General features: G+C 38.5%; 1 long non-coding RNA gene across 1 annotated transcript; it reads left to right on the plus strand.

Moving 5' to 3' along the window:
- The first annotated feature begins 6,924 nt into the window (after positions 1-6,924).
- On the plus strand, positions 6,925-23,621 carry LOC119616575. Its single transcript, XR_003039158.1, has 5 exons — positions 6,925-7,091; positions 11,229-11,362; positions 13,525-13,638; positions 22,664-22,708; positions 23,457-23,621. It is a non-coding gene; the product is annotated as an uncharacterized LOC119616575 (long non-coding RNA).
- The last annotated feature ends 4,039 nt before the right edge of the window (positions 23,622-27,660 follow it).

Below are 27,660 nucleotides of genomic sequence, written 5' to 3' on the forward strand. Positions count from 1 at the left end.
ATATATATATATATATATATATAAGAAACATGAGTAACATTGCAGCTTAATTAAATAAAACTTACCGTAACCTTCGGAGAAATGAAACAAAACTTCTACAGGTAGCACATATCGATAAGAAATCAGCTGAGTAAACAACCTGTGACGTAACATCGGTCTGGGCATGCACATTGCCACAAGGTAGGTCGGATAGATGGGCACAGAAGCACAGAAAGTCAGAACACCGAATCGACTATTTTTTAATGACGGCATAGCCTTGACGGTGGTTTGTGCTCTCTGAGTGTTTCTAGATTTCTATTTGGAAACTTTTTCACAGTTTTTGCAAATTCTGTCTACGCTAATCGAACTACCTTTACCAAAAGTCACAGCATACTAGCCCACTGATGCCATATGTTTTTATGTTTTATCCAAAGCTGAGGAAGGAGTAACAGAACTTAATCCTGATGGAAACCAAAGAATAATAGCCAAATAATAATAAGAGTGCATCAATGCTTATGCAGTGGCACCCTTATTAAGTTTTAATACTGGCCAAAGTTAAAAAAAACCCCGAAAAGAATAGTGTAAGAACTAAGTTTCTCTTCTGGGTGTTTGATTTAATTCCATTCAAGTTGTAAATGTTGATCAGTGCGTCTCACAAAGCTGCATTCCGTCAAATAAAATTGGAACTGCTAGTTGCAACTTTTTTCATATAACACAGACAGGTGTTAAATTTCCCAACAGTCTCAGCAAAAAAAAAAAAAAAAGCAAAAGCCTGAGGCTACCTCAGGGTAAAAATATGCCTCTATGCCTCTGTTAATAACTCCCTGCAATGTCTTAAAAAGTCATATTATTCTATATATGCTTTTGTTACCTGTTCAAGTAGAAAAGCCTCTAAAATGCTGACTAAAGTGGAGATTGTCTATATCAATTTTTCCGTGCCTGGAGCGAATGACGTTATAGAGAAAACTGTTACAAGCTGAAGTCAGCTCATTGCAAAAGTCTCAAAATGTGGGAAACCAAGTGTTCAGAACAGTATGAAGTACGGTGGCTGACAGGTGCAAACGTGCAGCAAAGGTTTAAACGCACTGCAAACACATGAATGATGTAAACTCCAAAGCACAAAAAAACAACGCTGAAAAAAATACAAAATGCTGTAATCACAGAAAATAGAAGCAAATACCTACAACCAACAAAACACCTGCAAAGGAAAAATGCTGAAAAATACCAAAAACATTAACATTAAGAGGAGTGATGACCATGTGAACAATTGCTGTTGTCACATAAAAAATGGTAGTTAATTGCCACGGCTCCCCATGTTATACACCATTACTTTGTGTGTGTGTGTGTCCTGTTGGTATTTCAGGTATACCATATAGATAGGGTGGCTGCCTACATGTGCCAGAACAGATTTGCAAAAAGGATATCTCAAGATGAAATTCAAATTTCACGATTTACTTTGAGTTAAGACTGAGGCCTAGTCCACACGTAGCCGGTTCTTTATAAAAACCGAATATCTCCTCCACATCGTTTGACGAAATGATACCATCCACATGGGATTGGTTTAAAAAAAAAGTGTTCATCCACATGAACCTGCTGAATTTCACCACTGAACGATTTTTTTAAACTTGCCAAACCCATAGGGCATGTATAATTCATATTCATTTATGTTCGCTGATCCAAAACCGGCAACAGCGACATTGAATGGTGAAGGCATTGTGCCTCCATATCAGGAGGGACAGCTGTTGTAAAACTGCTATTTCTCCTTTGCAATTCAATGTGTTGTACCAGTTGGGTTTGCAAAAACAAACAGACAAAAACCGTATAAACCAATGTAAAAATCAACCCCTCTCTGACAGCAGACATTTTCCCTTTACTGCATGGTCAAACAATAACAATCGCCGCATATGTGACATCAGTGCTGCTTTACTTGTCGCAGACTATAATGCGCTGACCTTTAAATCTCTGGTTATCAATGTCCACACGCAAACACAAAAACTGAGAATTTGCAAATCTTCACTTTAGCCAGAGTTTTCATTTTCAATCGTTTTTAGTGCTATTAAATGGAGATTACGTGTGGATGAAATGCCAAATCGCATAAAAAATTATTCGGTGTACCAGATATCCGGCTACGTGTGGACTAGGTCTGAATCTAGCATCAGAGTAGGCAGGCGACATTGTTGTAATAGTAACCTGTTTGTGTGACCTTCAACCATCAGGACTGTTTGTGAATTATTGTTATACACCATTACATGGATTACTCACACTGCTAATGTTAATAAATGCAGAAGCACACCGGTGACGCACTAATGAGGATGCGTTTCCAACTCTTCGCAAAGAACCAAACAAAGACACAAAGTCACTCACTTCAACCAACAGGCTGCTTCTGTTTAAGTCGGAACAGAAAGATCTGAAACGTTTAACTCCACAATCAAGAGGTTCATTTAACTCTGACTCTATTGCATAATGTGCAAATCACTTCATTGATCAAATATGTTATTTATTAAATATTCTCTGATGCACAGAAACAAATTAAAACTAATAGGCTATTAACTGTTTAATTGATGTCTGAGCAAATCCAGCAAAATGTGAAAAATGCACAACCAATTTCTACATCATCAACTTGATATATCTGGTTCTGATGGAGTTGTGTTGCACAATCCATCCTTTTTAAGCTTATTGCAACTAACTGCAGATTGTCAGTGGTGCACAGCAGAGAATAGCTTTACTGTGACTTTGCTTGTGAATTTATTCAAATTTACTAACTTATTTTTCAACTATTTCTTATACTGGAAATCATGTAAGTGAATAAAAAACAATCTGGTCAAACAAAAAGATTTTTTACTTAAAGTTAGAATTCCTAGCTGATATATTCAGTAGATTGGATGGATACATTTAAGTACATTGTATACTTAAAAAAATGGTTTGTGGATAAATTTGCCAATTAAAATGCCAACATTTCATAATTTAATTAACATTTAAATTCAGGACCTTGACTACCTTAAGACAACATCATTTTATTTATTATTTTTTTGACAATCAGATGTCTATTGCAAATGGTCCAGCACTAGAGAAATTTATGATGATGGGATATGATACGAACTGAATCAGTTTACCGAAACTGTTACCATAGTGATGTAGCCATGTATTCAAACATGTAGGTCCTCTGACACAAAACAACTCTTAGCTTTTAGCTCAACTTTGCTGCAAAGCAGGAAATCCCACTTGAACAACCCCTCAGTGTCATAATTTGAGAAAGTCTCTTGACCCACATGCAGGAAAGCACTTCAAAAAAGGATTTAAAGATTTTACCGTGCAAAAACTGCAGAACTAAAACAGGCAGCGGGAAGTCTAAAGAAGAGACCAGGGAGGGGACCACAGGAGAACTGGTGCTCTGGAGACAGGAAAGGGAAAAGAATGGTGAGGATAGCAAATGTTTCTGCTGAGGAAATAATCAAGATGCTTACTTTGAAAGGAGGATGGAGTGCCCTGGAGGGGTGAGTGGAACCGGGCAATGCAGTCGGATGGTAATCGGTTTAGTTCCAGAGGGAGATATGTTCACCAAATGACATTGGGATGTGCCCTGGAAACCTGGACGCTGGGCGGCATGGAGGAGAGTGGGACAGGTTCGACAGAGCTTGCAGAAGATGAGGTGACGAAGGCTGCCAGCCCACACTGAATACTCCAGGGTCTTGCAGTTTGAATACAGAAGCCATGAAGGGATAGCCAAGTTCACTTTCCAGCAAAGAAAACACCTACAGTGAAGAGCAGCAACAGGTAATCAAACACAGAGGTCTAAGCGTAACAGGATTCTAAGCGTGGAATGTGTCACAGGTGTGTAGAAGACACACCTGCTGATGAGCGTCCATCCCAGCTAAGCTCCATGGCACCATCTAGAGGGAGAACTGATGAACTGCAAGGATTCCAACACTCAGGTGTGTCCAGTAATAGTTTTCACATCATTAACAGTTTCCCAGCATAGCTTCCAAGTGACGCCAACCGACCAAAATCTGTAGGAACGTGTACACCAGAGAATGATAACACAAATGGTAAGCAACGAGCCCAGAACAACTTCTAAAGTGATTAGAGGTGAACTCCGAGGTCATCAGTATCAGATCGCACCATCAGACACTGTTTGAGGCAAAGTGGACTTAACAGAAGACGACCGAGGAGGACACCAAATCCTAAAAAAGTTAGACTGGAATTTACCAAAATACGTATTGAGAAACGACAAAGCTTCTGGGAGAATGTCTTTTGTACAGATGAGACTAAATTTTCTATAAAACATACAACAGGAAGAACCCTGTATCTACAGTGAAACATGGAGGAGGCCCAGTTCTTTTCTGGGGCTGCTTTGCTACATCTGACACAGGGTCCTGAATTTGTTCAGAGTCCAATGAAATCTCAAAACTATCAAGACATTCTAGAGCTGAATATGCTGCTCAGAGTCAGAAAGTTTGGTCATGGGTCCTCCAACAGAATAATGACCCAAAACACACAGCTGAAAACACCAAGAATGGGTCATAACCAAACACTGGACCAGTCTGATGTGGCCTTCTGAGCCCTGATCTAAATCCTGTTGAACATCTGTGGAAGGAGCTGAAATCTGGAGTCTGGAGAAGGAATCCTTCTAACCTGAGACAGATGAAGCTGTTTGTTCATGAGGAGTGGACTAAAATACCTGTGGGTAGGTACAGAAGGCTCAGAGAGAGGGACCAAAATCACTTGAACACACTGAGCGGCTCAAAGGTTGGGGAACAAAATATTAAGTTAAGGATACCACTCTTCCTGTTAATGACAGGTTTATTAGTTTTATTGAACATGTCCCTGTGGTCAAACTATTTCTTTCCTAGAGGTATCATCCTTTCTGTCAAGGCCCTTTTAAATAATTTGTTAAATTTGTTAATTCTGTTGAAACAAAAGTCAAAAGCAATGACTGATTTTCATAAGTTGATTTGTGGTATTCTTTGTTTTTATTACTTTTGTCACTTTCAAATTATTTCAGTCACCTTTGTGGGTTTTTCTTTCCTTAACAAAAGGGTACAAACAATTTATTTTTCATCTTTATTTCCTAAAGATCCAGTCTGCTCTGACTGGTCATCTGTCAAGTTAAAAATAAAAGGTTACAAAACATCTGCTTTAATCTGAGGTTTGCCAAACTAGCCAGTAAAGCAAGAACTGGGAGTCCATGGGATATTGTTGCTGCTGGGGATGTGGATACTTGATACAACATGGAATCTTCAGCGCCAACAGCACAACAGTTTGAATTTTTCACCTTTTGTTTGGGCTTTAGGCATTTTAGGTAAGATTGTGCAGAAGACATCCCAAGTGTAGCAACTTTACCCCACAAAATGTTATCTAAAGTCGGACTGCTGGCATGGATCCATGCTTCATTACCTGAAATAAATTCAACAGAAAGTCAGTTAGGATAACATTAGGACTCAGGTATTAATACTATATATCTGTCTAATAGGTTAAGTGATTATTTACCATTTAAAACTGAGTAAAAAGCTGTCTACTTTTTGCACTCCAGTGCAAACAACATATCGCATATGTGAAAACACTTTCAGAAACTTGCACCCTAACCTGTCTCTGCTCCTTAAACATTAATAAAACAAGAAAAAGCATCTCTCTTCCACCTCTTTTACAAATTATTTTTGCTCCAACTTGAGCAGGGTAAATCCACAAGCTTTATAATCTAATAGAGAAAACCTCAGCCATGTATCATAAACTTCGAAAGCTCAAACTTAGTAAAAAAAAAAAAAAGTGAAAATGAAAACAAAGTAGCAGAATGTGGCTTTTAAAGCAACGTAAACATTCTTTATATCTTATCAAATGGGCAGTTCATGTGGTGGCAGAATACATCTCAGAAATGAGCTCGATGTGAAAAATTGTTCGACAGCTTTGTCAAGAGGGTCGACTCCTCTGTAATTTTCCTGAGAAACGATTTCCGCTGATTAGAAACATAAACAGGAGTCTGACTGCCAGCCGAAGCTCACAAAGCGTCTGGCATGAGCGCATATGAATTAAAGGGAAATTGCATCTGTTAATGAAGATTGTCAGGAATTACATAAATAACAATTGGCAACTGCTGCTTTTGAAGCTAATTATCTATATTCTTTATGAAGCACCGTTTGGTAATCAGTGTAAAGATTTTCCGCAGAAACGTCCTGCCAGCACTCGCCCCCTTCAGTCGTGTCATGAGATTTTCTGCATGTTTACTTCATCAACTCTGAGTTGTTCTGGTTGTCCTATGTTGTTGTTCTTTTGTCCGGCTAAAGTCCCAGAGTCCAAAGAGTCATGGGTTGGCTTCACAACATTAAATATCCTCAGTCTTTTAATTTTATGATCTCAAAGCAATATAAATTTATGATGCTGCTTGGCATCTGTCTGTGTGAAACAGTGTGATCCCCTCTTTAAATCACACGGGATTCATCACATTGTACAATTACTTGGTTTCAAAAGTAATATAAATTCTTATAACTCAGTTTATAAGTTAAACTAAAATCAACTGTGTTGATTCAAGGAATTTAAATAGAGTCTATAAAAAACAAACCTGAGTCAAGTTCTGTTTGTGACTGCATTGGCAAAGAGGTGGTGTGTTGGATCCTGTGAAAGGGAAGGCTGCTGGACAGGCCTGGTAAAGCCAAACAAATAGTGAAGATGAACTGGGATTGTCTGCCTGTGGCCCTTGTCTGGGGGAACTCAGACTCTGGAAGAGTTTGTTTGCACTTCTCTGGGAAGATCGGGGACATGGGATCCAAATGGGCCATGTTCTGGGTCTCTGCTGGACATGCTGCTTCCTGTAGCTTTGGCCAGAAGGTCACTGGTGTCTGTTGAAGTGGAAACAGAAGGATTCATTGGTGGACACCAGCGGAGGCTGTCCCAGAGGACTCCTAAAGCAGCTGACTGGTACAGGACCTCAGCTTCTGTGATTGTTAAGTCAAGCTTAGAAGTGAGGGGGTAGGAACCATTCTGAGGAACCATTCTGTGATAACCTAATGACACAGGGACCAGAAACATGGTGCACAACACTTGAATGCTGTGGATGGTGCCAACCAGACATGGAAAAATCTGTGCGGAACTGACATTTACAAACACCAGAGAGGCAGCTGGTAAGAAAACAAACGTTTGAAACAATAATGGTCTGTTGCTTCTGAGATGGTGTTGGAGGTAAAGCAGTCATAGAGCTAATTTCTCTGAAGGGTGTGGCCCAAACATTTCTGGTCTGTGACTTTTGTCATGGATTGATTGGTTTGCAACAATTGTTTAGAGTTTGTTTTGATGTTACCAAATGTTTAATGTTAACTGTATTGAGATTTATGGGCTCGTTGAAGAGATAATTTGAAACATTTGATTATTGTGTCTTTATGGCATTATGAGATAATGAGAGTATTTTCTTGCTATTAAATTTTATAAATTAGTACTTGGTAGATTTTGAAGATAGCCATAGGCTGGTTGTAAGTTTAATACTGTTGATGAAAATGTATTTATTCAAGCTAAGTCTTCTACTTTCACACTAACTTATTTACAAGACAAACATACAGGATGTACTCTGACATGAATTCTAGGATTATTTAGTTGCCCACATTGTACCCACCCTGGCCTGCTTTAAACCCACAATGGCAGATGCATTCTTATTGCTGGTTTAATATACTGAATTACACTTTTAAATGAAGATAGGTAGATTTAGACCAGTTTCCTAAGAAATTTGGAAGCCAGCAGGAAACCATTCGCCAACTAGTAATTCAACTTTTGCAACTCATTGAAGTACTACCCTTAGAATCCCTACATAAAAAAATTCACAGCAGTTAATGAAAATGTTATTCTCTCTAAACCTTTACACCCATGTCAGCTTTAAATGACACATTAACACAGAATGCTGTGGTTATTTATAAGCACAAATAGTAGCAGCAGCAGCTTACTGTAGCACTTTCTGTACAGCCTGTTGACACTCCCAGCAGGAGTTTCATATTTCTGCCTTAATAACTGTGTAATGTGAAACAAAAAGTTATGGAAAAGTTTATAAAATAGCGTTTACGTAAACAGCTATAAACCTTTTGAGACTGGAGCTGTTTTAAAATGGCAGAATTTAGTTGGAGTGGTAAATTATGGGTTTATTTTTATGGCACAGTAGAGACTTAAAGCTGAGATGGGATTATGTGAAGGGAACCTTCTTTAAAAAGATGGTTAAGATAATTTTGGGAAAAAAATCAGTTATCATGATTTGGTTTTGGGTACTTTTGGGTTAGAAATGGGGTGGGGCATCTGTTACATCATTGTAATGTCCCCCAGAGTACATTCAAATAAAAGTCTGTGTTTTAAAAAATTCAAAGTTGATTATCTCACAAGCAATCAATTTATTTTGACATTTACGTGTTTTCCTAATATTTAGTGTTAAAAAAAGGCATTACACATTCGAAACTTTCAGTAAGAGTTGTTAATCAATAAAAGATGAAACCTTTCAATCATTTTCGCTGGCAGATTAGCGCTTGAGGGCCCCTTGTATCGTCTCTTTACACTGGCCTAAAACATGTATAATTTACATCCATTTATGGAGGAGCTGCTTGTCAGCTGATGAGCTGTCAAGGAGCACAACGTCTGAACAGAAACCAAAAAACTATCACAGCTAACAAGCTTCTTCTCACAGTGTGAAGCACAAATAAACACAGCAATGGTGGCAGATCAAATGAAGGCAGACAAACATATTTTTTTAGAAACGAGTTTAGAAAGACACAAATCATATGTGCACACACTTTGAGGGAACATAAATGTGCTTCTAACTACTGAAGTGCTGCAGAAAAGCTGGAATTGTTGAGACTTTGTGGAGTAAACATGCACACAATTAGATAATCAACATCGCATTCTCTTGCACTTTGAAGTCATTTCAGACACTTTGGGTTTACTGCTGCTTCTCGCGATCCATACAGCGTCTGTGCACTGCATCACTTGGTGCAACTGAGACTTCGAAGGCATTTATACTTTAATCAATTAAATGCTGTCAAGGCTCAGGCTGGCTAACAAGCAGAAGGGTTGGGGGGTAGCGTTTTACAGGAATAGACCTTCCCTCTTCAAAGGAGGCTTGATTTTCTGTGAATTAGGCTCACAACTTATTCAGGCAAAAGTTAGAGTGCATTTACTAAGATCTGTGGGAAATTCTACGGTTTGCCTTGTTGAAAAAGCGGAGAGAAAATGACATTAATAAGCTGAGAGGCTGAAAATCAATGCTCCTCTCTGCTGAAGGATTCATCTCTGAGAAAATTGTCCCGTTAGTGAGTCATTGTGGCTTTACTCACAGGTTTTGAATTTGCATAACTATAGATGCAGCCACCAGGGAACGCTTGCTGCTCCACGCTGGGTTCTGTTCTGTTTCATCTCTCAGTGGTTCAGATTGTTGTCGAGGGAAACACTCCTATCATCGCAGAGCTTAATGGTTCAGGATGGGCCATCTTTTATCTGAACAGCAGGTGCCATCATGATTAGGAGAGGTGTTAATCTTAACAATCCTTACATTTTGACTGTGGTTCACCTGTTGATGAGTAATGACACCTTTAGCTGTATTGGGCTCTTCAAATGATTTTAAAACTACTGTGCAAAGGTTTTACAATTTGACATGGTAGTAGCTGAGCACCATCCTCATTACATACCTAAGATATTTGCCTAAAACGCTAGCATTATTTGTTGTAGTCATTTATGTTTGTCTGTTATCAGAATATCTCCAGAACAAGTAGATAGATTTTAATGAAAATTTCAGACAGTTATTATTGGATGTACATCTTCAATTCATTAACATTTGATATCAACCCAATTCAAGATGGCTGCCATGGCTTATCTCTCTTAGCCAACACAAAAATGGCTATAACAGTCAGTTTTACTGATATGTAGCTAAAATATAATGTAATCATAGCTAAGTCATTCCCATTAGCACATAACATTTATTTAAAGTTTTAAACAAAATGACCATAACACCATTATGTTTCAACATAACATGATCTTAGTTCAAAACTCTGTCAGAACAGTTATCAATTAAATATAGTAGAACAGAGTGCCACCTCAGAAAATACTAGGCTCTCCAAGCACCAGCAGTATGACAGGCACAAAAACCAAGTAGTACAAGTAATGTGTACTGAAATGTTTCAAACAGATCAAGTGTGTGTCATAAAGAAGCAAAGAGACCAATCCTAATAATTTGACAAACTTCACATTTTAACTCCAGGGATAAACACAGGAGATGAGATTTGGATTGACATGTGCCAGCCTGTACCTTACTTGTGACTCCCTAAACCAAACATTCAGTCATTATTCTGATTAGGGAAAACCATTCAGATACAAAGAACACACTTAACCCTAGTCTAAGGGTGTGGTTGAAGATGTGATGGTTTCATTCCTTTTTTGCTGCTTGCAGTAGATGCATTGTGGCCCTGGCTTTTTCTGCCAAACAATAAATGAATACAAGTTTGGGATAACATCAATCAAATTTTCTGACTTGTTAGCAGGACCTACAGAGAACTCAGTGGTGCGGCTTAAATCCACTAGAACAGTGGCCAACCATCATCCACGCCAGTTTCCTCAGAAGTTCTCAAAAGGTTCTCCATCACAGTTTTATTTCATAAATTTGCTTGTCTTCGTGTCCAGTTTTTAGCTTTACTTTGCAGTTCAGCTTCTGATGATAAATAACTGATTCTAAAATTTCTTCTGAGTGGTACTTGTACTACTGTTTGAGAACCATGTTAGACTTTGGACCATGTACCAGGTGCATACTCTTGAACAGTGGTTCTTGTAATATCCAAAAATCTCTAGTTGAACTACACAAACTTGCTGAAAATATAAATATATAAGGCTATAATGACAACACAAATAGTTTAAATACATATTATATAGTTTTTTTCATTTGTCACAAATTTTTAAAACTTTTGTTACAATTATAGTAAAAATATGCTATCAGGAATTGTTTTTGAATTGTGTTTGATTTCCTGAGATAATCTCAAGACCCCCAACTTACTGTTGTGTGACCCACAGTAGTGTACTGACCCCAGTTATGGGAAACACTGCACTTGAAGATGAGCTGTCATTGAAATGACGCAGAATTTCCTTTGTCTGCATTGCGATACATCTTAGGCTTTGTCTACACAAATCAAAGTGACATGTTCTTCGTTATTTTCCAACCATTTGTTACCTGTAAATGTTTCATACATCCCAGCAGAACGGATGCTAATCTCTGAACAATTGAAGTGTCCATTTATTTCCTGCAGAGAAGGTCAGCACAGAGGCCATCTGACTGATCATTTGGCTGGAAGAAACTTCTCCTGACGCCAGCCAAGCAAAGGGTGTCAGAGCTGCTTTAATACACAATTCTCCCACCTCCACCCCCGAAAACGAACAGATGGTGAGTTCTGGCAGCATTTTGTTGGCTGGAAAACACCCTTTTGATTGAGACGCCCATTCTTTTACACGTCTAAAAAAATTATGTGCAGAGAGCAAACAGTGCAGAAAAGAAAAGCACTGAAGCAGAGCCAAATTGTATCTTGCCACGTATGCAAAGTCTTATAGACCATCTGGATGGTTCATGTTCAGGTTTCCCTGCAGTTCCAAGAAAACTCAGTGTTGGAGAGTCGAGTCATGCCTTTGTAGCAAACAGTCCAGTTAGAATTGTGTTCTTATTGTGGTGATATCGTAGTTTGAAGAGAAAATCTGAATAAAGATTAAAGGCTTTTAAAGGTGTTCTTTGTGAAATGCAGTAATCAGCTAATGGACAACTTTAGTCACCAACTAGAAGGCCCTTCGAGGCTGTGTTCCAGTCACCATTTGCCTTGTATTGGTAGTGACAGTGCGTGCAGGCCCGGGTTTCTAAGTGACTCCTCAAAGTGCCTTCTAATCCGGTAATTGGTGGAGAGAATGAGAGTGAGAGGAGAAGAGAGAGGGTGTTTACAGAGAGGACGAAGCCTTTTCTCTTTCTCTAATTAGCAGTATTAGACAAAGAGCCCTGGGAGAAGACAGATTGCATCCCATCTCCAGTATGAGATCACTCATGTTGGAGTTGCCCTCAGAGCAAATCGAGCAAAACATGCCAGCATCTGACACAAAGCCAGAAAGCCAACATACCTCCTGCGGTTCTCCAGGGGCTGGGGCAGAACCTCAGAGGACATATTGATATCAGAACTGAGATGGATGGCAAATAAATCAGAGAGAGAAGTGTTTATCTGCAGCATGTTCGCCTGGAGTGTCTTGCTGGTTTTATAGATCAAATGAATTCCACAAAGCAAACTCTGAAAAGCCTGAGCAATTACTCTGATACAAAATAAATCAATCAGATGTATGTTGTTCATGCAGATAAGAGGGGTTATTTCAATTTTTGCATTTTGACTTCAGACACTTAAATTAATTCAATAAATACTGATAGGTTTTACTTTAAGTCCAGTTTGAAATTACCAGTGCTGTAGTAAGATTTAATTTGGAACCAAATATTGTCTTCATGAGTCTGAGAGCAGCCAAGATAAAACCTGTCGTTTAAAAGAAAAAGTCAGGAAATGGAAGTGGTTACATTCTAAATGACTTATTAATAGAAAACCAGATGAACATATCAGTAAAATAAAAGTTTTTGAAAGTTTTTTAAACAGATCCAACTGGTAACTAGTGCAGCTGCATCAGAACCGGAGTGATGAGCTGTTTTTTCTTTGACAGTAAAAGGCCTGAGAGTCCGATTGAATAAAGGACCTATGAAGAAATAAATCCAACCCATATTTTTTTTAGATTTAATTTGCAGTAATGAAGCACACCTATCAAAACAAATCTTCAATGTTCTTGTGCAGGTATCAAAATATAGCCTTAAATCTGAATGTTTTTTTAATTTTTTTTTCCCCCAAAGGTTTTAACAGTATGTAGCAAGACAAAAGAAGGACAATACATTCTTTGCTACTGTTTTAAGCTTTTTTTTTTTTAAATGGGGCACCAGATCAAATTTATCAGTCACCAATATTTAGATTACTAGATTTATTTCTCCTTATTGTTTATCAGATCCCAACAGCTGAGAGCTGAATCTGTTCATTCTAGGGAACTTTCAATTATAGTATGTTACTAATAAAAAGGACCAAATTTCTCTTTTAAGATTTTATTACAGACTTAAAAGAAAATCAAAATAAAATCACAAGTAAACATTAAAATCAACACAACAAAAGTCAAATTAAATATGAAAATTTGAGAAATAATAATATTTTGTGAGTTAATCAATTTTCAGTTTTAGCTTCAAGTAAATATTCTAATTTACTGAACCTGATTTAAACAACAATAATCACTTTACAATAATCCTAAAATAACACTTAGAAGCCCTAGATAACCCCTTATGCCATTGATTATAACTATATCTAAAACATAAGGATATTTTTAACATGATGTTTTGATCAGGATCTATTTTCGGATCCACGTGCACAGAATTTAGATTGTTTACTTTGGAATTTGGGTCAGGAGGATGTTAATAATGCTGAAATGAAATGCTGGTTTATCAACTTAAAATTTTATAACCAGACCTAACATTTCTTTTCTCACCACCAGGATAGGAAGCGCTGCCAGCTGTATCTTTCGAGTGACTCCAAAAAGGCTGATCAAACCCCAGCAGAACTATGTTGAGTAGGCAGGTCAAGGCTCAAGACTCATTGAAGGTCAAAGGTCAGTGTTTTGTCCAAGGTCACCTGAGGTTGCGGTTATGACGTTGAGGAAGGTGTAGAGCTGTCAGCTGATGTAGGCAGGAAACTGGAAGATGACACGACATCTTATGAGCGATTTGTTTCGAGACTTATCTCTTAAAGTTACAAAAAGTTATTCTTCAACTTTTGTTAGTTACTCTTAATTAATGATGAGATGGGGAGAAAAGATCTTCACGGGAGACAAACACAAATGAACTAAATGAAAAACAACAAGTGAGCCAAAGTCTCTCTTCTGTTATCAAAAATTAGAGTCTAAGACATCCAGGCTCCTATCAAGGTAAAGAAGGTTTTTTTTTTTCCTGTTCCAAAGTTCTTACTGCCTAATATCATTGGACAAGCCTCCTGTAATGACAAAACAATAATAAAATTTGTTAAACCATTTAATTTTGACCATTTGGCCCAGGCCTCCCTTGAAAAAGAGATCTGAGACCTCAATGGGATTTGCCTGGTTAAATAAAGATGAATAAATAAAATTATTAAATATTATTAAATAATTTCTCATAAGATCAATGCACACATAAAAATGAATATTTTTTGTATTTTTTCAACAGATTTCACAAATAAATCATTAATTTTATCTCTGCATAAATGTTCACGTATTGGGCATCTTTTTCTCTTAAAATAAGTCCATCTTTTTATGTAGTAGTCACCTTGAAAAAGCCACTGATAAAAACTCTATGAGAAGATCATATCCACCTGTTACCTTTTTCAATGTCGCTGAAGACAGCAAAACAGTTCAAGTATCTGGTAGTGTTGTTCATGAGATGGATCCATAAATCAGGTCTTTTCCTCAGTAATGAGGGTGTTGCTCTGGTCTTTTTTGTGAAGGAGGAGCTGAGCTGAAAGACGATGCTTTCGATTTACTGGTCCATCTATGGCCCAACTATTACCTTTGATTGTGAAATATCTATACTCACTGAAGGAATAAGATCCTGTATACATCCAGCTGAAATGAGCTTCCTTTTCTTTAGAGATAAGGTGAAGAGCTCGGAGTGGAGCTACTGCTCCTCCGCATTGAAAAGAGTCAGTTGAGGTGGCTCGGGTATCTGATTAGGATTTCTCCTGGAGGCCTCCCTCTGGAAGTTTTCTGTGCATCTCCCACTGGGAGGCAGTCCCAGAACTCTGTAGAGGGATTTTCTACCCTCTTTGGGCTGGGATAAACGTGGGATCCACCAGGAGGAGACGGAGACTGTCACTGTAAGGGGTGATTTCTGGGTTTCCCTCCAGGACCTGTTACCTCAGCATCACAATCACAATTTAGTAGAAGAGAATGATGTCAGTTTGTAAAATATGTAAAAATATTTTTCCTTTTAATAAAATCTAAAAAGCCTCAACTCCATACAGCACAGTTTAAACCACTCCGAATCAGTGGTTTCTTTGACAGAGATTAACTCCCACAGTTTTGTCTTTGTCTTGTCTTCTTAAATCTGCAAACCTTTTACAACACACTGAATAAAAAAGAAACCCCCACACACCATAAATATATTGAAGGCTTTACCAAAATATTGAAAGGAGATGACAGAAACCAGAGAGTTTTGTGTGGCAGGTTTATTTATAGACTCATTACTGTGAATAACCCTCTTCCACTTTTCTTTTTGGTTTGATTACTATCGCCTGTTCCAAAACACAAAAGGCGAGTGATAATGTAATTGCCTTTGTGTGTATGTGTATATGTGTATGCTATCTGTTGTGATAGCAAAAGATCTCATGAACAACTGGGCAGATTTTATTGAAACCCCCAGAAAGTAATCAGTGAATGCAGTTCCACAACTGATTAGGTTGTGAATTCAATCAAATTCAAGATGGCCAACTATAACCAAGTGACCCTATGAAACAAAAAATGGCTACAACTCAGTCATTTTTACAAATATTGAGCTAAGGTTTGATATAGTTGTAACTGAAAGACATTCTCATCTTATACTGGATGCTAAGCACTACACACCTTGCAAGATCTTGCAATTTTGTGTGAGATCTTGCATAAATGTTATCTTCAAATTTTGACTTAAACGACTATAACTCCCTCCCTGCTTGACGTAAGATCATCTTACGTTTAAATGTCTGGTATGAATATTGGTGGGAGATATTTATTCCCTCAAGCAATGCTAGGTTTTAAATTTTTTTAATGTAAATGAATGTTTCTGAAGCTAACAGATGAGAAGATGACAGTTTGCTCTCAAAATGTACACAATTTTGTTTTCCCCTCCAACAGTTCTGGTCATAAGTTTATAAATGTTGCCTCTCAACATGTTGTCTTTACTTTCTGATGGAAAGACCACATGAGATCACACAAATAACCCACTCCCCTGGTGCTTTCCTGTCACATTTAGTGATCTCAAAGACTCCATGTGCTTCAGATATGATGGATATTTGCTACAGAAAACAAACAAACAAACAAACGAAAAAAAAAAAACATCCAGAGAGAATCACATCTTTCTCTGCACCAAATTTGTTTTCCAGTTTAGTTCATGTATTCTGCTTTTATGCAGCCAAGAGACCCAGGGCAATTTTCTATGTTGCACTGAAGCAATTACACTGAAAAAACACGTTTGTTCAAGTCCTGCATCAGAGCTTTTAGCAGGATCATTTTGGCAGCTAATCTGTGGACAGGAACTCTGCTGAAGGTGTCCTTTGCTATAAAAAGCACCATCCACTACTCATCTACATTCAAACCCTCTGATTATCTAGACGCATAAGGCTGAGTAAAGTTAAAGGCCTATCATTCCTTAAAGTGTTGAAACTCGCCTTCTGCCTTTTATGAGGAGCTGTAGCCATTTTGGTAAAATCTTGAAAATAACATTGTGAGCACTCTCATGAGATATTGCAATGTTTTGCACCAAATTTCTGATAGACAACTATAAATTTCACCGATGCATAGCTGCTTTGTATAGACTCATGCTGATTAGCATTGGCAGACATCTTTAATTGTGTTGACTCCAAAAGTTAATCAGTTATAGATGTAAAGCCAATAATTACTTTCTCAATCACTGTAGAATTAGCTCAGTTATTGGCATTTTGTGTAATCAGTTGGCTGTCATGGCCATCTAGAGTTAGGTTGACTTCACAACTCAGTTTTTTGTAGAGACACATCCAATGATTATTTTCTGAACTTTTTATTAGTTCATGATAAATTTTGCTAACAGTCAAGCAGTGTTGATTCTATTAGTTAATGGATGATTTTTAAACAAAGATCTTGCTTAATCTGGTGGCGCTCAAAATATGTGCTGGAGATCAGTCTCAGCCACTACCACGCCAGCTTTTAGCTCAATACCTGTACATCTGACTGAGTTAGCACCACTTTTGTGTCTGCTAAGATAGCTTTCTGTCAGGCTGGATGGCAACGGAAGCGAACCCAGAGTGCAGACTCATTCTTCCAAAAAACAAAACTAATTTATTGAATCAAGAAAATAAATAAAAACAAACTGCTGACGTGGCAGCAAACTAAACTAAACAAAAATCCAAAGCAGGGCATGGCAATGAGGAAAACAAAACATAGAATCAGCAACGACAAACAATGATCCGACAGGGTGTGAGAGAAATGACCAGGTATTTGAACACTGGGGTTGACGAGGTAAATGGAAACAGGTGAGTGGGGATAATGGCAGACAGGTGGAGATGGGCGTGGCAAGGAAGGCAGAAGAGTGACAAGGGAGGAGTGAATACTGAGAACAGCACAACCAGAAAAAAACCAAACTGAAATAATAACTCAAAACTCAAAACCTCACACTTTGCTGTGGTGACCATCTTGATATGGTATAACTCCAAAAGTTAATCAGTTCTAGATGTACATCCATTGACTACTTTCCAAAAATTTCATTAAAATCTGTCTTGTGATTCACGACATATTTTGCTAAAGTTACAAACAAACACACACACTCACACACAAATCCAGGACAAAAACATAGCTACACCTTCGGCAGTGCGTGATAATAATGACAAGGTGAAATTAAATCACATAGGATAAGAGCAGAATATCTTTATCACCTATCTGATCTCCTTTAGAAAAGTGATGAATAAATAAAAACACAGAGATGTACTTGTGTTTCCATTGAAAAGTGCTGAATATGAATCTTTGGGGCTGGAGGAGGAGGGGGGCACTGCAGCCCATACATACAGATGATATTGATCCTTGAGCAGGTCTGTAGGACTGCTGAGATGGCCTTATGCATATATATTATTATTCTGGTAAGAAAGGTTTGCTGTGTTCTGATATCAGGTTGTGTCAGGGCTGTTTGGGATGATGCCTGTGTCCTTCACATCACCGGAGCTGGTGCGGTACCACAGAGAAGGTCCTTTATAGTGTTAAGTAGCAGTGACCTGTAAAAGGACCCTTTGCCGCCCACTCTCAGGCCTCCCCACCCAACAAGAACCCCTGGGTGCAATGTTCTGCCAGGCTGTTCTCACTACCGGGAGCTATCAAGCTCCAAACAGGCAGAACTTTACTCTAAAATCTGCTCACACTTATATGTGTGAGCAGATGTTAATTTTTCATCCCCCTGAATGAACCCCTTTTTCTCTTTTCAAAATTCACCACATGCTCACTGTACTGCATACTAACACTGCTGTAAAATATTATTACTGTTTCACAAAAACTTGAAGTCATCTTTGTTTAGTCAAAATTAATGGCAAAATTTTAAACACAAGCATTGTGCAATCAATTAGCACTCATAATTTAAAATGGGGATTACTCCCAACTACTACACTAAATTTCTGATCAGTTTCTGTAAAATTGACAGACTTTTATTGTGCTTTGTAAGGCTGTATTCACACCTGATAGTCTGGTAGACTCGATTCCATTGGTGACCAAAATTGCAACATTTGTTCCATTTTCAGCTGGTGCGATTCTCATTCACTCTGCACCGAGCCAATCGAGCCAAATCATTTGAGCAACCTGTTCCCCTCCTCGCCTGAGGTAGTGCTGCACCAAGAACTACTGAAGGAAATGACACGAAAACCTCTGAAGAAGACAATGAGCGCAACTTCCTTCTTCTGGAAAAGTAAACAAAAATGCAGTGGTGTCAAATTTGAGACATTCTAGGATTTCTGTTTTGTTTGTGGTACATGTGCCAAACAAAGCACGTCTGACCAGGAGCCATTTCTCCCGCTAGCACTAGAAATGCACGTTTGTTTTGGTAGTATTTACCAAAACTTAGCTTTGGCCGGTGGCGGGTGCTAATTTCCACCCCTGCTGATGATATATAAATAATATTTTTTAAAATCTGCTTATCCTTTTTTTTAAAGTGTACTCCAGCAGATGAAACCATAAATGTGGAGGCAAATGCCAAGGTGGGTACAAAGTGGGCAAGGATGGGTATGATGTGGGTGAAGGTGGACAATAAAACAGTGTGCATTGCCTAAAATACAGTTTTGCATGTTGTGTAAACACAAAAAGTAGCCCTGAAAAATGCAGCCACAAGGCTTGCTTGTCGCAAACAGTCAAAATTCAGTTAGCCTGTAATTGAAAATTAGTGTATTTTCTCATAATTTGGAGTTGTCAACTCATTTCCAACAGTAGCAGCACAGTCACATTACCTCCCCTACCAGCATAAAACACTTTTATTATCCATGTTTCATCCAACAGGAAAGTTTAAATCTAATCTTCAACACAGAGTTAATATCTGCTCAGGCTTAGAGCTGTTTACACAAGAAAGGAGCCCTATAGTAACTTTCATTCTTCTTCCAGATAGTCTAATCTCATATAGGTTTACTGTCTGATAGTGAAGAGCTCCTCTTAAAAACCATGGAACTATATTGTCTTTCAAAAGTCATTTGGTTATTAATAGTTCATTGTAGAACTCTTTAAATGGCTTGGGCTAGTACTCATATGAAAAACATTGGTCCAAGCACAGAACTTTGTGGAACTCCATGTCTAAGTCCAGAGTTTGTTAAAAAACACATCATCCTACATGAATGAACTTCAATCACCGTGTTAAACAGGACTGACTAAATCAATACAATGGTTTAATACATCTCAAGTATATGTTCTAAAGTTTAACAGAATTACATTTTCATTCCAGCATAACTGCACGAAGATTTCAGACTAATATGATACAACTGTGGCTATATTTATTAGCAGTAGTTGTCTTATATTGTATTAGTAACAGTTGTGGAAAAGAAAGACAGTGGTGTGGTTCACAGTATGTCCAGGGAAACATTTTACAAGTTGACTTTAATGAGCCTCGTCATCAACATAGTGCCTTTAATTTAGTTTACAGTTCATATAGAATGACTCCAGTGATGCATAGGGAGGTATTTGGTAACTCACCCCATAATGAAAGTTAATCTGCCATGCTTAACCCACAGAAATATGCGCTAATTAACCACACAGGTCAAACCAGAACAGAAGCTTCCATTGTAGGATGTTGTAACTGTCAAATTTCAAAATGAACACCGGGAAAAGTCCTTCCTCACTTGATTTTTTTTTTTAAATATTTGTAATAATATAAATAGTTCCAGTTTTGTAGGCAATTTCTTGTTTTGTTACGGTACTCTAGAAGTTAGATTGATTCAAAGTAAACATGAACTATAATCTTGTATAATAATAGCCACTTACTTTTATTATTGCCCACTACCAACAGGTGAAAGGTGATAATGTTTATGGATTGTCTGTGCATGTATTTGTTTGTTTTCGTCATTAGCAAAATATCTCATGAACTCATAAAGAAATCATTTATGCACACTGACAACTGATTACCTTTTGGCATCAGCTTGCAAATTATCTCATGGACAAATTTTAATGAAATGCAAAAACAGCAATAACTACAAATATTAAACTAAGATTTGATGTTGTAGAAGCTAAGAGGCTTTTAACAAAACTTACTCCTAGTGACAACACAGATCTCGAGATATCGCATGAGACTGTGCATAATGTAATTTTTAAGGTTTCATTAAAAGCATTCCTTCAAATACTGCTTGACATTGAATTTATTTTATTTTTTGGTAATACACATTCAGTCCTATAGATTTGGCCTGAAGCATAATAACAAGCATAAGCATAAAAAAAACAGTAAGAGTGTCTTATTGTTTTAAAAAAAGAGTAGGAGACAATTTAGGGTTAGTAATTCAATAAAATATAGTAATTGCCAAGTAATAGACTAGTTATTAAATTAATAATAATTTTATTTCCATAGAGTAATGTCAAGAAGTGATTGTATTCTTGATTTGATACAAAAACAGTTATCATGAAAAGCTGAGTCTTTCAGGAACAAAGATGAGCAGGGGGTCTGTTTGTGAGCAGTTGTGTGAGAAAATCATTGAACTGTTTAAAACCAAAGTTCCTCAGAGGGAGATTAGAAGGGATTAGCATATTTCTCAGCCTAAAGTGTGTAATATAATTAAACACTTAAAGAAATCCGGAGAAATGTCTGCTCTGCTCAGAAAGCAATCTTTTATAGGTGTGAGACTGTGAATAATACCTTTATTCATGTAAATTACTTTTTAACCACGACAGCATTTACAGTTGCGGTCATAAGTTTGCATGCACTCATCAAGGGCATGAACTTCATATTAGTTTGGAGCTTTTAATGATTCTTTTGAACCATTGTTTTTCCAGGTTAGAATGAATATACAACATAGAACTCTAATGATTTCTAAAAACAAGAATCGGGAGCACATGTTTATTGTTGATTTACTCTAACACATGGTCAATATCATCCATCCATCCATTTTTTTCTGCTTATCCATGGTTGGGTAGTGAAGGCAACAGGTTCAGGAGAGAAACCCAGACATCATTTTCCCTAGCCACATTCTACAGTTCCTTCTGAGGGATCCCAAGGTGTTCCAGATATACAGTCCTTACAGTGAGTTCTGGGTCTGCCCCTTGGTCTCCTTTCAGTGGTACATGCCCAGAAAACCTCCAATCGGAGGCATCCTAATCAGCCCGAACAACTTCAGCTGACTCCATTTGATAAGAAGAAGAAGCAGTGGCTTCCCTCGGGACGATGGAGCTCTTCACCTAAAGCTGAGCCTGGTATCCCTGATAGTAAATAGCTCCTAAATAAGCAGCTCATTTCAGCTGCTTCTATCCAGGATCTTCATGATCCACACATTTACAGTGATATTTACAGTGAAGCATATTTTACATCACCAGAGAGAACTAAGAAAGCTGGTCCAAATGGGTCACCTTTAAGCTCAACAGACAAACCAAATACCCTTTGGAAAAAAACCTTTGTGTTCAGCTGAGACAAAGTTTGATCTGGTTGGCCACAATAACAGGAAGTAAACGGAGTGAGTGTGAGACTTTCAAACCTAAGAACACTGTCCCAACTGTCAGTCATGATGGTGGTAATACTTTATTGTGTTTCTGGTGCATTGCACAAAGTAGACTGACTAATAAAGGTCTACCTCCAAATTCTTCAACTTCATCTCAAATTAACAGCTAGATGATCGAAACTTTAGATGCCTCGCAGCTTAAAGGTTCAAATCCTGGCTGGGTCCTTTCTGGGTGGAGTTTACACGTTCTCCCTCTGCATGTTTTTTTTTTCAGGTTCTCTGGTTTCTTTCCCCAGCCCAAAGAATAAACGCTAGTTAGGTCAATGTCTCTAAATTAATCTTAGGTGTGTGCCTGCAAGCCTGCTTAGCTCTATGTGGTCCTGATGACCTGTCTGAGGCATAACCTTACCACGAGCATAAACAGGGTTAAGTGGGAAAATATTTGTGAGTCAGTTGTTGGTTTTTAGGATTCAGTCAGGGATCTGATGATTATGCACACTATACACTGCAGTACCAGCCTCTGCAAACTTGACTTACAAGTATTTTCTCAAGGAGCTTGGTGAAAATATCTTTGCTTCCTTGCTTTGAATAGCAGGATTAACAACTATCTGCAGGTTTCAGTGTTAAAACACACTGATTTTATGTTTTCTTTGAAGTCGTTTGATAGATTGGATTTGTCATACAGTATCTCTGCTCCCTGGAGGCATCTTGAAGTGTGTCATATAACATTTGTAGAGTTACAGAGAACCATGACCCCTGTCATTCTATCGTTTCCCCAGAAGAGGCGGTGTCAGCGTGCAGACCCTCATGGACTCATAAAGAAGGTCAGTCTGAGGTCAGCAGTATCAGCAGGGTGGGGGCACTGTATGTCTTCACATGACTCACACATACACACAGACACACACATACACACACACACACATGCACACACAAGAAAGATCTGCACAGATGAGACAGTGTTTGATGTGTTCAGAACCATTCAGACAGAATGGGTCATTTTCCAGCATGGCTCATGGCTCTTAATTTGACCTCTTTGTCGCGTTCTGTCTGTCTTTTTATCGCCCGCCTCCATAGCTGAAGGCAGAGTGATAATGTTTTTGCCTGTGTTTGTGTGTGGGTTAGTGTGCCTGTCTGTTAAATATTTCATGAACTACTGGACAAATTCTAACGACACTTTCAGAAATTCATCGCTGGATGCACATCTACAGCTGATTAACTTTTGGAGACAGCCTAATACAAGTTATGGCTGCAACAAGAAACTGACCTTAAAAAACACAAGCTATAACACAAGATATAAGCTAAAATCTCACGTTGTAGCTGCTAAGAGTCATTCACAACACACACTTTAAGCGTGACCGCATGAGATTGAACATATCATTAGTTTGACAAAAACAGCTATAACCCATTACTCAACACAAGATGATTTTATTTTTGTTTGAAAACTCTGGCATGAAAGGCATCAGATAAAAATCATTCCTTCAAGGAATGCTAGACTTTAAATTTAGTATAGCAGTTTTGAGTTGGAGTTACAATTAAAGCTGATGAAAATTTAAAAACTGTTTTCATTCACAGAGCAGTTGAATAGAAACCCGGCAGCTCTGTTCAGTCCCCACAAAAGTGAAACAGAAACAGCCGCGGGCCAACGGAGCAACTGGGGCTGTTTCCGACTGTGGCCTCCAACATGTGGATGATACAGGAACACAAAGAGAGCCTGGGGTTCTCATTAGTTTTCTACAAACAATAAAAGCTTGTGCTTTCAGCATCAGCTCCATCTTGTTTTCTTTTTGTTCAGTTATCAATATCCATAATGTTGCTGAATTCCTGCGTTGCTTTCTTCCTATTCGATCACCCCCCCGGGCTCCTGAAAACATGTCTCCTGGGAGATCTGTTGGTTTTCAGGCTAATGAGCTGGAAAACTACATTTAGACTGAAGAGCATCACTGACAGGCCTGATGGGACTGTGTCAGGATCAATAAGTGAAGTAGTCTTAGTTCTCTGAAAACCTGTTAACTAGTCTGGTTATTTATGTAAAGCTACAGTACAGGTAGAGAGGGAGGAATTGGGTCATAATGCGCATGTTTGTGTAATCAGGGGAATGAAAACAAAACGTGACAAGAATTTAAAAGTTGAGCTCCAACTGACACACAAGCTGAAGACGGAAGGGTGATAACGTTTTTGCTGTGTCTGTTAGCAAAATATCTCATGAACCACTTGACTGAGTTTCTTTAAACTTTCAAAAGGTGATTGCTAGATGTACCTGCACAACTGACTAACTTTTGGAGTCAACCCTATTCAATATTGCTGCCACAACTAAGGAATCTTAGCAAACACAAAAATGACTATAACTCAGATGATTTTACAGACATTAAGCGGAGATTTGGTGTGTTCATAGCTTAAAGTATTTCTCTAAACAAATATGCTAAGTTCTAAGTGATCGCACAAGATTTGTTTTGAAACCTTTGCCATTACCTGTTGGAGTCAACTCAGTTTGTCTGTTAGCAAAAACTGCTATGAACCACTGTATGGATTTTAATAAAATTTTCAAAATGTACTTATCTGATGCACATCTACAACTAATTACCTTTTGGAGTCAGGCCAATTCAAAATTGGAAAACTTGTTTGCTACACGTTGGATTGTTTGCTAACTGACCTTAGCAAACACAAAATTAGATATAACTGTCAGGTGTCGTGGAAAGTGAGGTGCAATGTGCAGACTCATTCTGAGAGCTCTAAGAAAAAACTGTTTATTTTAAAAAAAAGAAACAAAAACAACAGCTGACGTGGCAGCAAACCAAAACTAAATACAAAAACACGAACAAAAATACAAAACGTAGCGAACACGAGGGACGTGAAAGGACATGAAGGGTACCAGACAGCGCATGAAGCGACAACGGACCAGTGAGTAAGTGGAGGAGATGATAAGTGAATATGACAAAGAACACAGGGAGCAAAAAAACAACTAACAAAACCAAACAAAGGAACAACCAAACACAGAAGAGAAACAGTAAACCAAAAGAAACTTAAAGGATAACTAAAACAAAGCCCAAATCTTGACAATAACTCAGCCAATTTCACTGATATTGAGCTAAAATCTGGTGTGGTAGTAGCCAACAGTTATTCCCAAGACATACTTTAAATGCTACTCATTGCACAACATTTTTGTTTAAAACTTTGGCATTAACTAATGGAGTCCTGCCTGTCTTTTAGCAAAATATCTCATGAACCAGTAGACGCACGTTAATGAAACTCTCCGAGACCAATGGCTGAATGAACATCTACAACTGTTTAACATTTGGAGTCAACCCAATTCAAGATGGCCACCACAGCCAATTGATCGTAGCCAACACAAAAAGGCTACATTTCAGTCAGTTTTACAGATCTAAAATTTAACATGTTAGTAGGTGAGAGTCATCCTCAGTGCTTCAAGTATGTATTACCACCTTCTGCAATATGCAATTTTACAAAGCATCATTTGCAAGGTTTGACCAAAATGGTTACCATTCTGTCCTGTCTCATAATTAGATGATTTTAGTTTAAAATCCTGGCCTGAAAGGTTAGAGGTGATACACATTCCTTAGGGTAATTATTAAATGAATTAAAATCAAATGCACTAAAAGCTTTAAACCAGAACACACCTGGATCACAAAAAAATAACCTTTTATATTGTCAGACTAAGTGAAATACTCAATGTTTCCTGAGGCCTGAGCAGACACAAAGATGCGGGGGGGGGCAAGAAACTCTAAAACAGATTTCTCTCCCTGACAAAGATAAAGCCAACCTGAGGAGCAAGCTTTCGGGAGACAGCGCCGATATGAAAGAAAAATGGGAGGATGGCTGAACGACCCGTAAAGGATGGAGGGAGGATATGCGCAGTGCCACTTGTCTCAGCGCTCCTCTCACTTCCACTAGCGGTAAGTGTGTGGGCTCCACAAGGCCGGGAGAGGACAAGGCTGACGCTCTGCTTTCATTTCTCTTCACTGCTCAAGGAAAGACCTCGCTTTGAAAAAAAGTGCTTATATTGGCAGCTGTGACCCACTTTCACCCATTTATGACACACACACACACACACACACTCCAGAGCGTCAGTGAAGGGGAAAACAGAGGCATCTGGAAAAGTCGTCCGCTGGGAGCTGTTGACGTGATTTGCGGGGGCTCGCTGCGTTTGCCATAAGTTTGGAAGAGAGGCGCTCTGCTGGGTGACTTCTCAGCGCTCGCTGTGGCATCTGATGAACTAGATGGTGAACCGCATTAGCGAGCTACTGACAGGAGCAAACAAATGTGCTGCGAGCAGCCATGTGAGACCACAAAATGTATAAATAATTGCACGTTAATGTTTAACTCAGGTTTATGTGCTCCCTCACAAGTGAAGGGGGGGTGTTTTCAGTTCCCTGCTGCTCTCCGTGGATGTGATGTTCTTGTTAAAATGATGCTTCAGATCTTTTGAAGTGGGATTCTGAACAATTAATGCTTTACCTGTAGCAGATAGCTCTTCGACTGACCCCAGTTTGGAGAAATGGTTTAATTCTGATGGACTGACAAGGGGGGCAAGACCAAAGTGGATTGCAGTCACCTTAACCCTCCTACTAAATCATTCCTTGCTAACAGCTTTTCTGTTCTCAGTCAACCCTAATATATCTAATTATCAATCCATGATAATACATACATCATCACCCAGTACTATGATAGATCTTTTCATCAACTTGTTTTTTTTATGAACTGGTCAAATTTCAATCTTCTGTTTGGTTTTTATGGCCTCAGTGATCCAAGCTCATACAACTTGTTTTAAGAAAACTAATTTATTTACAGAAAAATCAAAACAAAAGGCTGACGAGGCAGCAACTAAAACTAAAAAACAAAAAACAAAAAAACAAACAAAAAAAACCAACGTGGAAAATCTCAGGGTTGCAAAGAACACAAGGCTAAGACAAGGACCCGGTCCCAATACTCGCACTTGCACCCTCATTCCACCCTTGTGTCCTTCAAATGTGTGTTCATGCTGAAGGGTTTGAGTGTGTAGTGTGTCCCAATTCGTCGGAGTGCTCTTTAGTGTTTACCCACAATTCATCGCTGCATGTGACGTTTCGTTTTTTAAATTTTTTTTATTATCTTTATTGACAATAAAAGGGTTTTGAATGAGAAGACGGAAATATGGCAGTGGTGACAGAGCAAGCTGCATCTTTCGCGAAAAAAGTAGTTTTTAAATGTAAAGTATTGAAATAATTCTTGTTTCACTCTGCTTTACAGGTGTGAATACTATCAAACTTTGCTCTGTATTCAACAAGTCATAACAAAACACCTTTGAACAGCCAAATATCTCCTGAAATGGCTTTGGAAAGCAAAAATACCTATACTGCACTTCTAAAATCGTACTGGCATCTTCTTAAAATACCAAAATAGCGACCGGTCCCGCCCTGTTGGATGACACAGTTACGACATAGAGGCGCAAGTCGATGACGTAACCTGTACTGTCCCAATTCTCCAATTCTTGCATGCTTGTAACCTGCGCACACAAACCCTTCTGTGCACTTCGACTGAGTACACACTTCATAGAGGGGCAAAGGGTGGAGTGCGAGTATTGGGACCGGGCCAAGGAAAACCAGACAGCACATGACTGGTGACAACGGACCAGTGAGGGAAATGACCAGGTTTGAAAGACTACTGGAAATAAGGAGAAGTGGGCACAGGTGAGTGATTACAAACTTGGGGCAGGTGAAGATGGGTGTGGCAGGTAAACAGGTGAGAATAATAACAGGAAAACAAAAGACACAAGGAGCAA

The sequence above is a fragment of the Kryptolebias marmoratus genome, linkage group LG17 (genome assembly GCF_001649575.2).
Source record: "Kryptolebias marmoratus isolate JLee-2015 linkage group LG17, ASM164957v2, whole genome shotgun sequence".
NCBI classification, from domain to species: domain Eukaryota; kingdom Metazoa; phylum Chordata; class Actinopteri; order Cyprinodontiformes; family Rivulidae; genus Kryptolebias; species Kryptolebias marmoratus.